Raw genomic sequence first — 14,360 nt, 5'->3', positions numbered from 1 at the left:
ATTTGTGTAACCTGTGATTTCATGAAATCCCCAGGAAATTCAGGAAATGAGTTTAAATTAGGATGGGTTAATTAATATAAGGTTAATTTATGCTGCAGTTAGGATAGGCTAGAATATTCTAGGTTCATTTCAGTTTAGGTTAGGTTTGCCTAGGTTAGTTACATTAATTTGGATGAATGCTTAACATAACTTACCATTCATCTAAATTAAATTAAATTAACCTAACCTAACCTAACCCAACCTAAACCTAACCAAGATTATCCAAGGCTAACCTAACTGCAACTTAAATTGCCTTAATCGTAATTAACCCATCCTAAATTAAACTAATTTCAAGAATTCCCTTGGGATTTCACAAAATTACTGATTACACAAACTCCTTATAACATGCACAAAATTATATACAGCAAATTTATATATATATATATATATATATATATATATATATACACAGTATATACATATATGTACACAGTGGGCTCGCACAGTGCCCGAGATCATAGTGTGTGAATCGCATTGTGGGAGAGTGACCAAAAATCATAACCAAAAACCTTGAATGCATGAGTTTACCTCACAGAATGCAAGGTAGAGGCAAAAAGTGGCTCAAAAACGCCATTTTCCATTTGTACGTGACCCCCTCACCACACAACATGTCCATCGTCATGTGTCTTCACGTTGATGTGCAGAAATTCCCGGGCATTCTACTGCGCAACTTGGGGTACAAGGCGGCGGGCGAGCCATAACAGTCCCGGTTTATGCACAGTGAGGATACGCTCTCTGCAGCTAACCTGTCGTGCACAATGTGTGGCGTTTTTTTTGCTGCTCCATCCTGGCCAGTATTTCGCCGCACCATGCCTCCAGCCTCAAGAGTTAAAAAAAACTTCTGATGCATGCAACCAAGTTAGAGATTATCAAGATGAAGGAGGAGGGACAAGGAAACGCCGCCATCGGGAAAGCTCTGGGACTGGCTGAATCAACAGTGAGGACTGTGTGGCAGAACCGAGATGCCATCAGGGCTCTAGTGAAGACGTATGGTGCATCTGACCTAGACAGCCGTTCCTGGGTGGGAAATCGTGCGATGATACTAATGGAACGGTATCTTGCCACCTTCATAATGAGGAAGGAGAAGGAAGGTGTTCCACTGAATGGCAAATTTATTCAGAACCAAGCCCAGCTCTTTTACAAGGCAGCATCTTGCAAGTTAAATGTGGACAAACCTTTCAAGGCATCGGTGGGATGGCTGCACCGTTTTCTGAAGTGCAAGGAACTCCATCACATCAAAGTGTCTGGTGAACGTGCCTCTGCCGACGAGCTGGCTGCGAGAGACTATCCTGTGATATTTAAAGCACTTCTTGAAGAAGGAGAGTACACCAAGGACCAGACCTACAACGTTGACGAAATGTCATTATACTACAAAGCTATGCCCAAATCAACTTACATCACTAAAAAACAGAAACAAGCCCCTGCTTGCACGCTCCAAAAGTGTAAGATGACGATAATGTTCGCTGTAAACCTGTCTGGGAGCCACAAGATGAGGCCAGTTGTTGTACACACAGCTTCACATCGAATGTGCTACAAAAACCTCACAAACATGGACACAAGTGGTGTGTACTGGTACAAGTCTGCAAATGGTTGGATGACTGGGAACATTATGGTAAACTGGTTACCGAGGCACTGCGTCCCCGATGCCAGCGCCAAGTGTTGGGAATTTGGCATTCCATTTAAGATGCTCCTTGTGCTGGACAATGCACCAAGTCACCCTCCATACCTAGAGGATCTGCACAAGGATTGTCGTGTTGTGTTTCTGCCCCCCCGGACAACGTCACTAATGCAGCCACTGGATCAAGAACTGATCGCCACTGTCAAGCACTTCTACCACAAGCAAGTGTACAACTACCTACACAGGAAGACCGACACACAAGAGGAGCTTCATGCCCTACAAGAATATCACGACGAAGACCTCAATGAGGCACCTGCTCCTGTACCATCTCTGCCAGCAGCTGTATCCCGACCCACCACAGGTGACCTGACTGTTGAGGCATTTTAGCGTCGTTTTACAGTGAAGGACGCAGTTGACTTTCTCCTACATGCATGGCACCAGATTACACCCGCAACGGTGAACCATGCATGGCGAATGCTCGTGCCTCACTGATGCACGACCCATGAGACAGCCATTTAACCAATGGCCGAGGCTGAGGCAGCAACACTGACAGCAGCACAAGCTGTACCAGGTTTCGAGGACATTACATTGGCGGACATACAGGAAGTGCACGCTGCTAATGAAGAACAGCCTCTTGAGGAAGTCTTGCAACGGATAGACGAGGCTGATGCGGAGACCGACACCAGGCAGAGTCAAGTTGTGCAGCATGGTGTGATGGAAGGGAATACAGTGCTGTGTATGTCAAGAATAAGCAAGACCCTTACTGCCATGGATAAGTTCAAGGAAGAGGTGAAGGAACAGGAAGTGAGCAGCCTAAGAATGGAGGACGTTCTGGTTGGTATCAACAAACTCTTCCATTTCTACATAGACAGGCACAGGCAAGAAATAAACGGGAGAAGACAGATGCCAGTAACAAGTTACACACGGCGGGTTCAAGTTATGGGGCCATCTATTTACATGTTAAAGTGTTTCATGGAGGAGTTGGTGGCTCAATCGGTAGAGAGTTGGCCTGCAGTCCTAATGGACCCGGGTTCAAATCCCACTGGGGCAGGGAACAGTTTAAGGATTTGAATTTCATAAATGTCAGACTTTACTAATTTACCAGAAGACCCAGACTTTACTAATTTACCAGAAGACTCGCCGACATGTCGTAAAAATACCCCCCCTAATACCAATACACCAGTTCTGTATAAGACAGCCCTAGCATGTATTCAGTATGGACGGTGGGTGTTAGCGCCGAAGTGGTGACATGTAGAGGTGTACGGTACGTAAGAGGACTACTGGGCCTTGAAAACAGGCTGTGAAGCCTATGCCCAGAGTCAGTCACATAAAACAAATAATAATAATAAATAAATAAATAAAAAAATAAGAGCCCCAAGTTCAAACTTTGGGGCAATATTTTTTTTATTTTTTCCCCAGGACATTTACCTACCCAAGAAAGAGCTCACTACATACAAACACTGGAGGATTCCTCACCTTGAATGGAAGAGGTTGTGGGCTTGCTGGGGGGAGGTGGAGTGAGGTTCTGAGGCAGGGCAGGACTCCCTACTGGTCCCCAGCACAGACGTCATGCCGTGCTGGCTCCATAGAGTCCTCTTCTGAGGAAGTAGGTGAGTCCTGTGCATCCTGATTCCTCCATTGCCACTCTTCTGCTTCCTGCACAAACCCCTCAAAGTCAACAGAAACATCAGACATAGCATCTTCCTCTGGTCGGGCTGTGTCAGGTGGCCCCCCCCCAAAAAAAGAGTAAAAATCACACACAGCACATGTGCAGCCAGAGCACGGGGAGAGGGTAGGCTCAACTGGGGCAGGAATGCTCAGTGGACCGTGACGACATCCCGTGCAGACACGTGATGGCAATACACTCAAATGTCGATTTAAGGGACTAAATGGGAAATCAACTTGTCCCTTACCTGAAAATGTCCATTGTTTTACTACATATAAAGATGATTTTATTATGAAATGCAATGACTGTTCAATTACTTTAATTATTTATATCATTATAAATATTATTTTAAGGGTATTGTATAAAGAAACATATTAATGTGTATAACCTAGGCATTACCGTACGTATCATTACAAAACAAAAATGACATGAAAATATGTTGTTGTTGTTTTATATATTGTTGTTGTTTGTCAGGTAGAATATGGAGTCCCTTAACCCTTTAACCACGGGCATTGTTTTGCCCCGACTGGCCTCTCCTGCGGGGGTTCCAGCCAAAATGTAAACAAACTTTAAACCTTTATAACTCTGCACAGAATAAATCTAGAGCGAAAAATAAGGTACCATTAGAAAGTACTAACCTTCGGCTTTGCAATGATGTAGGTTTCATGATTTCGTTGACTATCACTGGATGGGCAGTGCCATTAGAAGTGAGCGATCTAAAATCACTATTTTTCGCTCACACACCATTACCTTCGCTCACACACCATTACCAAATGCCAACCTCATTCTGATAATAATACTATAAACATATATGAACACTGCACATACGATAAACACCCACTCTGTGTTCACTGAGGCAGGTAAAAGGCACTGTCATTGCCTGCACTTCACTGCCACATCAGCGGTGTTGTAATCACTATTTTTCGCTCACACACCATTACCAAATGCCAACCTCATTCTGATAATAATACTATAAACATATATGAACACTGCACATACGATAAACACCCACTCTGTGATCACTGAGGCAGGTAAAAGGCACTGTAATTGCCCGCACTTCATTGCCACATCAGCGGTGTTGTAATCACTATTTTTCGCTCACACACCATTACCAAATGCCAACCTCATTCTGATAATAATACTATAAACATATATGAACACTGCACATACGATAAACACCCACTCTGTGTTCACTGAGGCAGGTAAAAGGCACTGTAATTGCCCGCACTTCACTGCCACATCAGCGGTGTTGTAATCACTATTTTTCGCTCACACACCATTACCAAATGCCAACCTCATTCTGATAATAATACTGTAAACATATATGAACACTACACATACGATAAACACCCACTCTGTGTTCAATGAGGCAGGTAAAAGGCACTGTAATTGCCCGCACTTCACTGCCACATCAGCAGTGTTGTCACTCACACAGCTGGACAGATACTGATGCGTGTTTGGTCAGGGGTGGGGTAGGGGGCCCAGGGGGTGGGAGGTGGGGGCCCGGGGGGGGAGGAGGGAGGTGGGGGCCCGGGGGGGGAGGAGGGAGGTGGGGGCCCGGGGGGGGAGGAGGGAGGTGGGGGTCGGCTGGAATGAAAGAACTTAATAGCTACTCTCCCTTGAAACAATTGGCGCACGGAAAAAACGCGCGGTATTCAAAATATTCACAAACATTCGAGAATGACACCCGCAGTTTGGTCTAGTTTTTGCAATGTCATTCTGGGATGGCACCCGCGGTTAAAGGGTTAAATCTGAAATCCCACAAATGGATGTCCCTTAAATCGAGCTTTGAGTGTACATCATAGGCTGATGCAATCTGCACTTTGTCTATCACTTGCCGCATTGTGTGAATTCCTACCATTAGGATGGAAGTATATGAGAGAGGGGGTGTGAGTTGGGAGCAGGGCAGTGAAATGGCCGGGGACAGGCCGACGTGGAGGCAATTTGTTTGTGGCCACCCCGTAAGGGATTAAGGTGTCTGGCAATAGATGGATAGATAGGATGGAAGTAGTGGAAGCAATGAAGAAAGTCAAAATGGGGAGAGCCCCAGGAACTCATGAGGTGTGTGGTGAAATGCTGAAGCACAGGGAAGAGATAGTAGTAAAATGGATATGGAAGATGTGCAGATTGGCCCGGAAGGAAGACAGAATCCCGGAGGATTAGAGGACAGGTATAATTATTCCCCTGAACAAAGGAAAAGGGGAAAAAGAAGTGTGTGGTAATCATAGGAGCACTTGTCTTCTCAGTGTAGAAGGAAAAGTATATGGCAGGATACTTACTGACAATGTTGGGGAAATAACAAAGGAATTAGTTGGAGAAGAACAGAGAGGCATTAGGAAGGAAAGAGGTTATGTAGATCAGATTCATTCTTAGATCTTTAATGGAAAAGTTTTTGGAGAAAGGAAAGAAGTTGTATGCAGCCTTCATGGATTTGGAGAAAGCATATCACATGGTGGATAGACACGGAATGTGGAAAGTATAAAAAACATATGGAGTAAATGGGAAGTTGTTGAATGCTGTGAAGAGTACATATGAGGGTGCTACGGCTACACTGCATGTGGATAGTGAACTGAGTGAATTTTTCTATCTGAATGTTGGATTGGAACATGGATGTGTCATGTCCCCATGGTTGCTCAGTCTGTATATGGATGGGGTTATAAAAGTGATACAGGGTAGGGCAGTGGACGTTGGAGCAACCCTAATGAGAGAGGGCAGTGTTTGGAAATTCCCTGTACTGTTGTTTGCAGATGATACTGTATTGTTAAATGAAGATGAAGGGGAACTGCAGGGCTTGGTGAATGAGTTTGGGATAGCGTGTAAGAAACAGAATCTAAAGGTGAATGTAGGGAAAAGTAAAGTTATGGTCTTCAAGAGAAATGAAGCCACTGAATGTACAGTGAGGCTGGATGAGGAGAAAATTGAAAATGTGAGTGCATTTAGGTACTTGGGTGATGTGATGAGTAATGACAGAAGTTTAGAAGGTGATGTGCTTGAAAGAGTACAAAACATAAGAAAGGTTGCTGGTTCTTTGACGGCAGTGACAAGGAACAGAGAAGAGGGCATGGAAGTAAAAAAAAAAAGTCGGTGCATGAGTCTTGTGATACCAACTCTCACATATGGGAATGAGGCTTGGGTCTTGTTTGAAGGACACAAGTCAAGAGTGAGAGCAGTGGAAATGAGTTATTTGAGCAAAGCATGTGGAGTTATATGGAAAGACAGACTGACAAATGTGGAAGTGAAGGTGCACTGCAGTGTGGATTTGGATGTGTTAGAAAGTGTTAAGAGAAATACACTGCAGTGGTCTGGCCATGTGGAGAGGATGGAGAGCGAGAGACTAACAAGGAGGGTGTATGCAAGTGAGGTGGAGGGGGGGAGAGGGAGGGGGAGGCCAAGGATGAGATGGAGGGATGAAGTGGATAGGTATGAGAGTTGGGGATGTGAGCTGGGAACAAGGCAGTAAAGTGGCATTGGAAAGGGTGCAATGAAGGCTATTTGTTTGTGACTATCCCTTACTAGACTGAGGCGTCTGGCAACAGACAGACATAGACTTTAAGCCTAGCACTGCGTTCGATTATTGGCTGCGTAGTATGACTTTGAAACATAAATTGAGACCTCCCGCTGCGTTATGTCCATCATCACTGCGTGGTCAGGTGCTGTAAAAAATAACCAGCTTCCTCCGGGGGCATTACATCTATTTTTTTTTTTCCGCGTTGTGACATTTTGGGGACACAAAGTGGCACCTCCCATGTTATGTGAGAATTGCACTGTGTGATCACGCATTATGCAAGCACTTATTCTATGCACATACTAATCTTTTTCATATAATGGTTTCATAAATAAATTAAACTACAGTATGATTAAACTTCTGAACAAAATAGATGAAAGTGCAGCAAGCTTTAGAGGGAAACTAGAGGGTCCAGGATACAAATGATGAAACGTTCATGACATGTTTCTATCCATCCCTCATTATCCACTCTTTTACTGTCCCATCAGCTGGCAAGGACCTGGGGCTATGTTACCGTACTTAATCCCGACATTTAAGGCAAGTGACCAGCCACATCCCCTGAAAAGCCCCATGTGACCAATAAAACTCAACCACCCTTCACATGTAAACCGTTAAACTCTCCTCATTAGTCTCTCACTCTCCATCCTCTTCACATGGCCAAACCACCTCAATGTATTTCACCTAATTCTTTCTATCACCTTCACATCTACACCACAATGCTCCTTCACTTCTTCATTTGTCAGTCTGTCTCTCCCTGTAACTCCACATTCTCCTCTTAAATATCTCATTTCCACTGCTCTCACTCTTGACTTGTGTCCTTCCAACAAGGTCCAAGCTTTGCTTCCATACGTTAGAGCGGGCATCACTATACACCAGGCTCTCCACATTTGTGGGGGTTTGGGGACACAGACCCCCATGAATGTCCTATCACCAACTCTCTTCCTTTTATTCATCAATGACCCTCTAAGCTGTACATCTAACCCTATCCACTCATACGCTGATGATTCCACCCTTCACGTTTCCATTCGGTTACCGCAACGCCCATCTCAGCAGTTACTTCAACAAACAAGGGATGAGGTTATGGCACACCTAATGTCTGACTTGGCTCGTATCTCTGACAGGGGTAAAAATAATCTTGTTGTTTTTAATGAATCTAAGACTCGGTTCTTACACCTATCAACCCGTCAAAATCTTCCACAGGTATATCCACTAATGTTTAATAATATTCAGCTTAATCCTGCATCATCCTTGAACATGCTTGGGGTTTCATTTACTCGGGACTTAGCTTAATCCTGCACCATCCTTGAACATGCTTGGGGTTTCATTTACTCGGGACTTAGCTTAATCCTACATCATCCTTGAACATGCTTGGGGTTTCATTTACTCGGGACTTAGCTTAATCCTGCATCATCCTTGAACATGCTTGGGGTTTCATTTACTCGGGACTTATCTTGGAAAGATCATATTACATCACTTGTAAAATCTGCTTCCACGAGATTGGGTGTGCTAAGCCGACTCCGTTCTTTCTTTACCCCCGCACAATTGTTGACTCTATACAGAGGTTTTATCCACCCCTGTGTGGAGTACAACTCTCATGTGTGGGGAAGCTCCCCACATACAGCTCTTCTCAATAGAATGGAGTCAAAGGCTTTTCGTCTCATTAACTCTCCTCTTACTGACTCCCTTCAACCTCTGTCTCTTCGCCGCATTGTTGCATCTTTATCTCTTTCCTATCGCTACTTTAATGGTCACTGCTCCTCTGAACTGTCTGCATGCATTCCTCCACCTCTATGACGGGCGCGTAGCACACGTCTAGCAGCAAACTCTCATCCCTTTTCTGTCCAACTCTCTAATGCAAGAGTTAACCATTACTCCCAGCCCTTCATTTATGTAACAGGTCAACTCTGGAACTGTCTCCCTCTATCTGTATTTCCTGCTGCCTATGATCTCCAGTCTTTCAAATGCAGTGTGTCCAGGTATCTCGAAATGAATGGATCTTGAATTTGGCTCTCTCTTGTATTTTGTTTTTCTCTTGGAGGGAACTGTTATTGCAGGGTCATGGCCTTTGGTTCCTTCTTCCTCGCATTAAAAAAAAAAAAAATCCCGAAAATGTCCCTACAGCCGTAAATCACCCCCCACGAGCAAGTGTGCATATAGCCTACTGTACCTAATAAACCATACCTGGGACCTAAAAGCAGCATAAAATATCACAAATAGTCACATGTGGGCAAGTCATCAACTACATATATACCCCAACTTCTTGCAATCATGCCCATTAAATTCAGTTTTGGCTCCACAGAGGAGCAATCCGTGAACCTTTGACGCCCATGAAAGTTGAATCTGTGAATGTTGAGGGCCTGGTGAACTATCACAGAGCGACATTTTTACTTCCATGCTCACTTCCTTCTTTCTTATCACTGCTATCAAAGAACCAGCAACCATCCTTCCCTGCTGTACCCTTTCAAGCATTTTATCTTCTGAACTTGTAATGGGGTCTATAAAAGCCCGTGCTGCCCAGAGACAAAGCAAGGATCCTCTGTTTGGTTCAGCGGTAATGTGCGCATATATGGAGCTTGAGGGCCCAGGATCGAATCTCAGCCAGACCAGTGATTAATTTGTTAAGTTTCATTTCGGTTATTACACTGGTTGGCTGCGATGTGGGATGTGAGGCGAGGCTTGGAGGGTAACGATGTTGTTGGTTAACTGACAACGTCCTAGTCCTTACATCCTGGGGGCCGAGCTGTTCGGTGTGGTCCACAGCATCTCCAGTGGTGACCTCCGATGCTACCCTACCATGTGTTCTAAACTCACTGAATTAATCACCATGGAGAGAAAAGAGTCATATAATGGGGTCTATAAGAGCCCATGTTGCCCAGAGGCAAAGCAGGGATCCACTGTTAGGCTCAGTGGTAAGGTGTGCGCATATGGAGAGTGAGGGCCCAGGATCGAATCTCGGCCAGACCAGTGATTAATTTGTTAAGTTTCATTTCAGTTATTACAAACTTCCATCCCTACTCATCATACTATCCAAGTACAGTACTGTACTTAAATGCAACCACATTTTCCATTTCCCCACTAACCAGCCTCACTGTGCATTCAGTGACTTAATATCTCTCGAAAACCACAACTTCACTTTTCCCTACATTCACCTTTAGATTCCATTTCTTACATACTCTCCCAAACTCATTCACCAAGACCTGCAGTTGCCCTTCGCCTTCACTTAACAATACAATACAGTATCATCTGCAAACAACAGAATAGGATGTTTCCAAATGCTGCCCTATCTCATTGGGGCTGCTCCAACATCCACTGTCCTGCCTTGTATATATCTCTTTTAAAACTCCATTAATATACAGACTGAACACCCATGGAGACATGACACTTCCCTGTTTCAATCCAACATTCAGACGGAAAAATGCACTCAGTTCACCATTCAAACACACTGCAGCCCTAGCACCCTCATTCATAGGCTATTCTTCATGGCATTCAACAACTTCCCATTTTCTCCAAATACCGGTACTGCATTCTTAATATTTCCCACATTCCTTACCTATCCACTCTGTCACATGCTTTCTCCAAATCCATGAAGGCCACATACAACTTCTTTCTCTTCTCTGAAAACTTTACCACTAAACACCTTAAGAAGATTATCTGATCTACACAACCTCTTCCTTTCCTAAAAACTCCCTGTTCTTCACCAACTAATTCTTCTGTTCCTTCCCGAGCTGTCAATAAATATCCCAAACACTTCTTTTCCCTCTTTTCCTTTGCACTGGGGAATTATTACTGTATACCTGACTTCCAATCCTCTGGGACTCTACCTTCCTCCCAAGCCAATTTGTACATCTTCCATATCCATTCAGCTACGGTACTATCTCTCCCCCATGCTTCTGCACTTTCCCACACACCTCAATTCCCGGGGCTTTCTCCAGTTTGTATTTGTTCACTGCTTCCACTATTGCCATCTTACTGATTTCTCCTCTTCTCATCTCCCTCCTTCTCCCAGCCACATACTTGCATTACTTTCATTCTCTGAGTAGGAATTCCTTAAAAAGTTCTCTCCACCTGCTCACTTTTTCTACTTTCTCCACCAGCAATCCAACATTTTTATCTTTCACTCCCTTGTCAAGCTACCTTCTTTATCACCCTAACTCTCTTTACATCCTTCCAGAACATTTTCTTACATTCCCTCCACTCTATAATCAAAATCCTTCCAAACTCCTCATTCACTCTTCTTACTCTCTCTTAATAATCTTTTCAGCTCCCTCTTCTTCTCTACATACAACTCACTACCCCATATCAACTTCATGCCTCTGCTTCCTATCCGCCCACTATATAGGCTACTTTCTTCTCTTGTGCCACAGCTTGTCGCACCTCTTCATTCCACTATGCTGTTCCATGCACCCTCTTTCGTCTTCTTTTCACCCCCACACACCGCCTCACATGCTTCAGATTTCTTCTGTGAATGTCTTGCACACACCTTCCACCTCCCCCATCTGATCCAATTCATAATCCAATCTCAGCTCCTCAACCTCTCTCCCTTTTATTTTCAACATCTTGCAACCTTTATACGCTGTTGGTATGGACAATGATAAAAAAGAACATGGAAAACAAAATCAGCAGTAAACATTCATTATTACAGAGGAATTATACAAAACTCTCATTTACTGAAAATGCTACAAAAAATTATTGACGCAAGCGAGAATGAAAAATTAGAAAACATGAGTGAGTACCAATATGGAGCAAGAAGAGGAAAATCAGTTAGAGAACATCAGTTTGCAATAAGAAATTTGGCTGAAGAAGCTCAAAAAAAGAAAGAAGAAATACCATAACAGCAGGGTACGGTACAGGTATATCAAAATTGGTGTTAAAAGAAGTAATGAAAAAACTTTGGCTGAAAGAAATAAAAGGTAAAAATTGGACACCGATATATAAAATAAATTCAGAAAATATATTAATATCAGTAACAGAAATAAGAACTTGTAATGAGGTACGGGTCAAAGAAATGATAAGACAAGGTTCAGTGCTAGGAGCAAGCTCGCTGACAATGGATGCTCTGAGTAGAATGACAGAGTCAAAGGGGAAGGAATGGAAGGTGTGGGGGAGGTAAAAATAAGTCCCCTAATATTTCAAGATGATATAATTGTATATCCAAAGAAGGATATACAAGGAATAATTAGAACTATACAGGTGTTTCAGAAACTAAAGAAGCTAAAAATGAATGATCAACAAATCAAACAAAACTGCACTAGTGGGGAAAAGTAGTAAGATAGACATTGATGGAAAAGACAAAAGAAACATCAAGCCAAAAGTACTTGGGGAATATAATCCAGCCACATGGGAAGCAAAATGAAGACATGAAAAACAGAATTAATAAAGCTAAGTGGCAATGAATGAGAGTATCAGTATAATAAATAAATAAAAAGGAAATGAAGCTTAGAAGAGTTATGATAGGATTAAAATTGTCTGACACAAGTGTAACACCAGCACTATTGTTTGGAGCAGAAACTTGGAAAAAGTTAAAAGAAAAAGAAAGAAAAGAGGTTAATGAATTCCAAACAAAGTATTTAACAAAACTAAAATTACCAAGAACGACACCAAAATGTGCCCTACCTGGTACTATATGAAACAGAATAAATGAAAATGGAATATAAGATAAATACAAGAAAGTTACAATATTATATAGAGCTAAACTACAGAAATGAGGATGCAATGGAAGTAAAAATGAAACGGCTTAGTGAGGAAAATGAAGGAGAATACGAAAGAAATACAAGATCTGAAAAAGCTACATAATATTACAGAAAATTTAACAAATATGGCACAAAATGAGGCAAAGAAAATGATAAGAAATAAGGCACAAGAAATGAACAGAGAAGAAATCATAGCTGAAATGAGACGAGGAAACAAAACTAATGAGGCAACAGAACAGGAAATAGAATACAGTATTTAGAAAAGCTTAATTTTGAAAAAGCAGAAGTATATTTATGCTAAGAATGAGAATGATTGATGTTAAGGAAAACTAGAAAAACAAATATGAACAAAATTTACTATGTGAATTATGCAAGGAGGAAGAAGAAATGCAACTTCATCTGTTTCACTGCAAGGCATATGAAGACATAATGGAGAACATAATAGTGAAGGAAACAATAAATGGAATAATTCAAGAAAAAGATATACCATAGTTAAAGTTGCAGAAACTGTAGAAAAAATACTGAAAGGAGTGTAATACTAAACATGAGAAAAGAACAATAGAAATAAATACGGGATACGAAAAAAAAAAAAAAAAACATAAATAAATAACAAGAAAAGAAGCCATAAGTTGTAAAACAGAACTCCTGGACAGGAGAGTGTGCCAGAAACAACAACAACAACAACAACAATCATTTCCTACCATAATAATTAAAAAAATCAAGAAAGCAAGCCAACGGCCATACCACGTTGAGTACACCGCTTCACGTCCGGTCAGCGAAGTTAAGCAACGTTGGGTCTGGTTAGTACTTGGATGGGTGACCGCCTGGGAACACCAGATGCTGTTGGCATCCCTACGTGTCAAGTGGGGTTGGTGGAGGATTAGTGCCCCTCCCTGTAAAACAGTTAACTCTAAGCCATTGGCCACCCCGTCTGGGATACATGGCGTCTGGCAATGAATGAATGAAAAGAAAGCAACCAATGAGAAGAGAAAGTGAATCGGTATTTCTGCTGCTTCAACTAAACCACATGCTTACCCACCTTCTGCATCTGTCAAACTGATGACCTAAAAAAAAAAAAAAAAAAAAGAAGAGGGGAAGGGGGCTTCTTGTCCAAAAAGCATTTGGCCAGAAAGGGCAGTCACCAAAAGTTACTGCACTTACTGGTTAAGATGTGAATTATAAGACAATGAACAAGTGTCAGCAGTCAGCTGCATGAAATGCAGTTACATAAGTGCCTTAAAGTACTATACCTCATACCAATTAATCTGGCCAGGCATGTATGGCAACAGTGTTCCTGCCGAGATTCTGATTGGCTGGAGGTGTTTGTTCGATTTCGTTGTTGCTTAAACCGATACTCTCTTTATTATCAGATATGATACTGAGTTTGTCGACAGTACAATCGTCAAAAGCAATAAGAAATCCGTTATATACTTAACAACAATGAAATTTGCGTAGGAAGATAGAAATATGAGTCAACAAAGTATTATAACAGTCCAAGTCAAGGTCAGCATTCGAACAATTCTTTTAAATCTCCGACACTCGATAATATAACAGAAAATTAAGGAAACCTGCTTAATCTAAGCACTGGTGTAACACACTTAAATTTTAAGTTCAGTCTGCACCCGTAAATCGTGCTACAACTCTGAATAATTAAATTCTGATGAGAAAACGAGTTGTGCGGGGAGGCAGGTTTGAAAAAATTGCGAAAATCAAAGTAGAGTAAAGGAAACTATTTCATTACATCTCCTCTATTATCATAGTACGGACTGAACTTAAAATTTAAATGTGTTACACCAGCGCTTAGATTAAGCAGGTTTCCTTAATTTTCTTTAATTTTATCGA

At 42.2% G+C, this 14,360-nt stretch overlaps 1 protein-coding gene and 1 non-coding gene across 2 annotated transcripts in view; one reads left to right on the top strand and one right to left on the bottom strand.

The window, feature by feature from the left end:
- LOC145413007 (uncharacterized) overlaps positions 1-14,360 on the bottom strand; it is a 468,549-nt gene that overhangs the window by 429,179 nt on the left and 25,010 nt on the right. The window lies entirely within an intron of this gene.
- Positions 13,249-13,367, top strand: LOC145413054 (5S ribosomal RNA). Its single transcript, XR_013899664.1, has one exon. It is a non-coding gene; the product is annotated as a 5S ribosomal RNA (ribosomal RNA).

This window comes from Coenobita brevimanus, chromosome 94, assembly GCF_032717465.1.
Source record: "Coenobita brevimanus isolate Jiangsu-jjx chromosome 94, ASM3271746v2, whole genome shotgun sequence".
NCBI classification, from domain to species: domain Eukaryota; kingdom Metazoa; phylum Arthropoda; class Malacostraca; order Decapoda; family Coenobitidae; genus Coenobita; species Coenobita brevimanus.
Note: the sequence above shows the minus strand (reverse complement) of the source record. Positions and strands in the feature narration are given on the sequence as shown.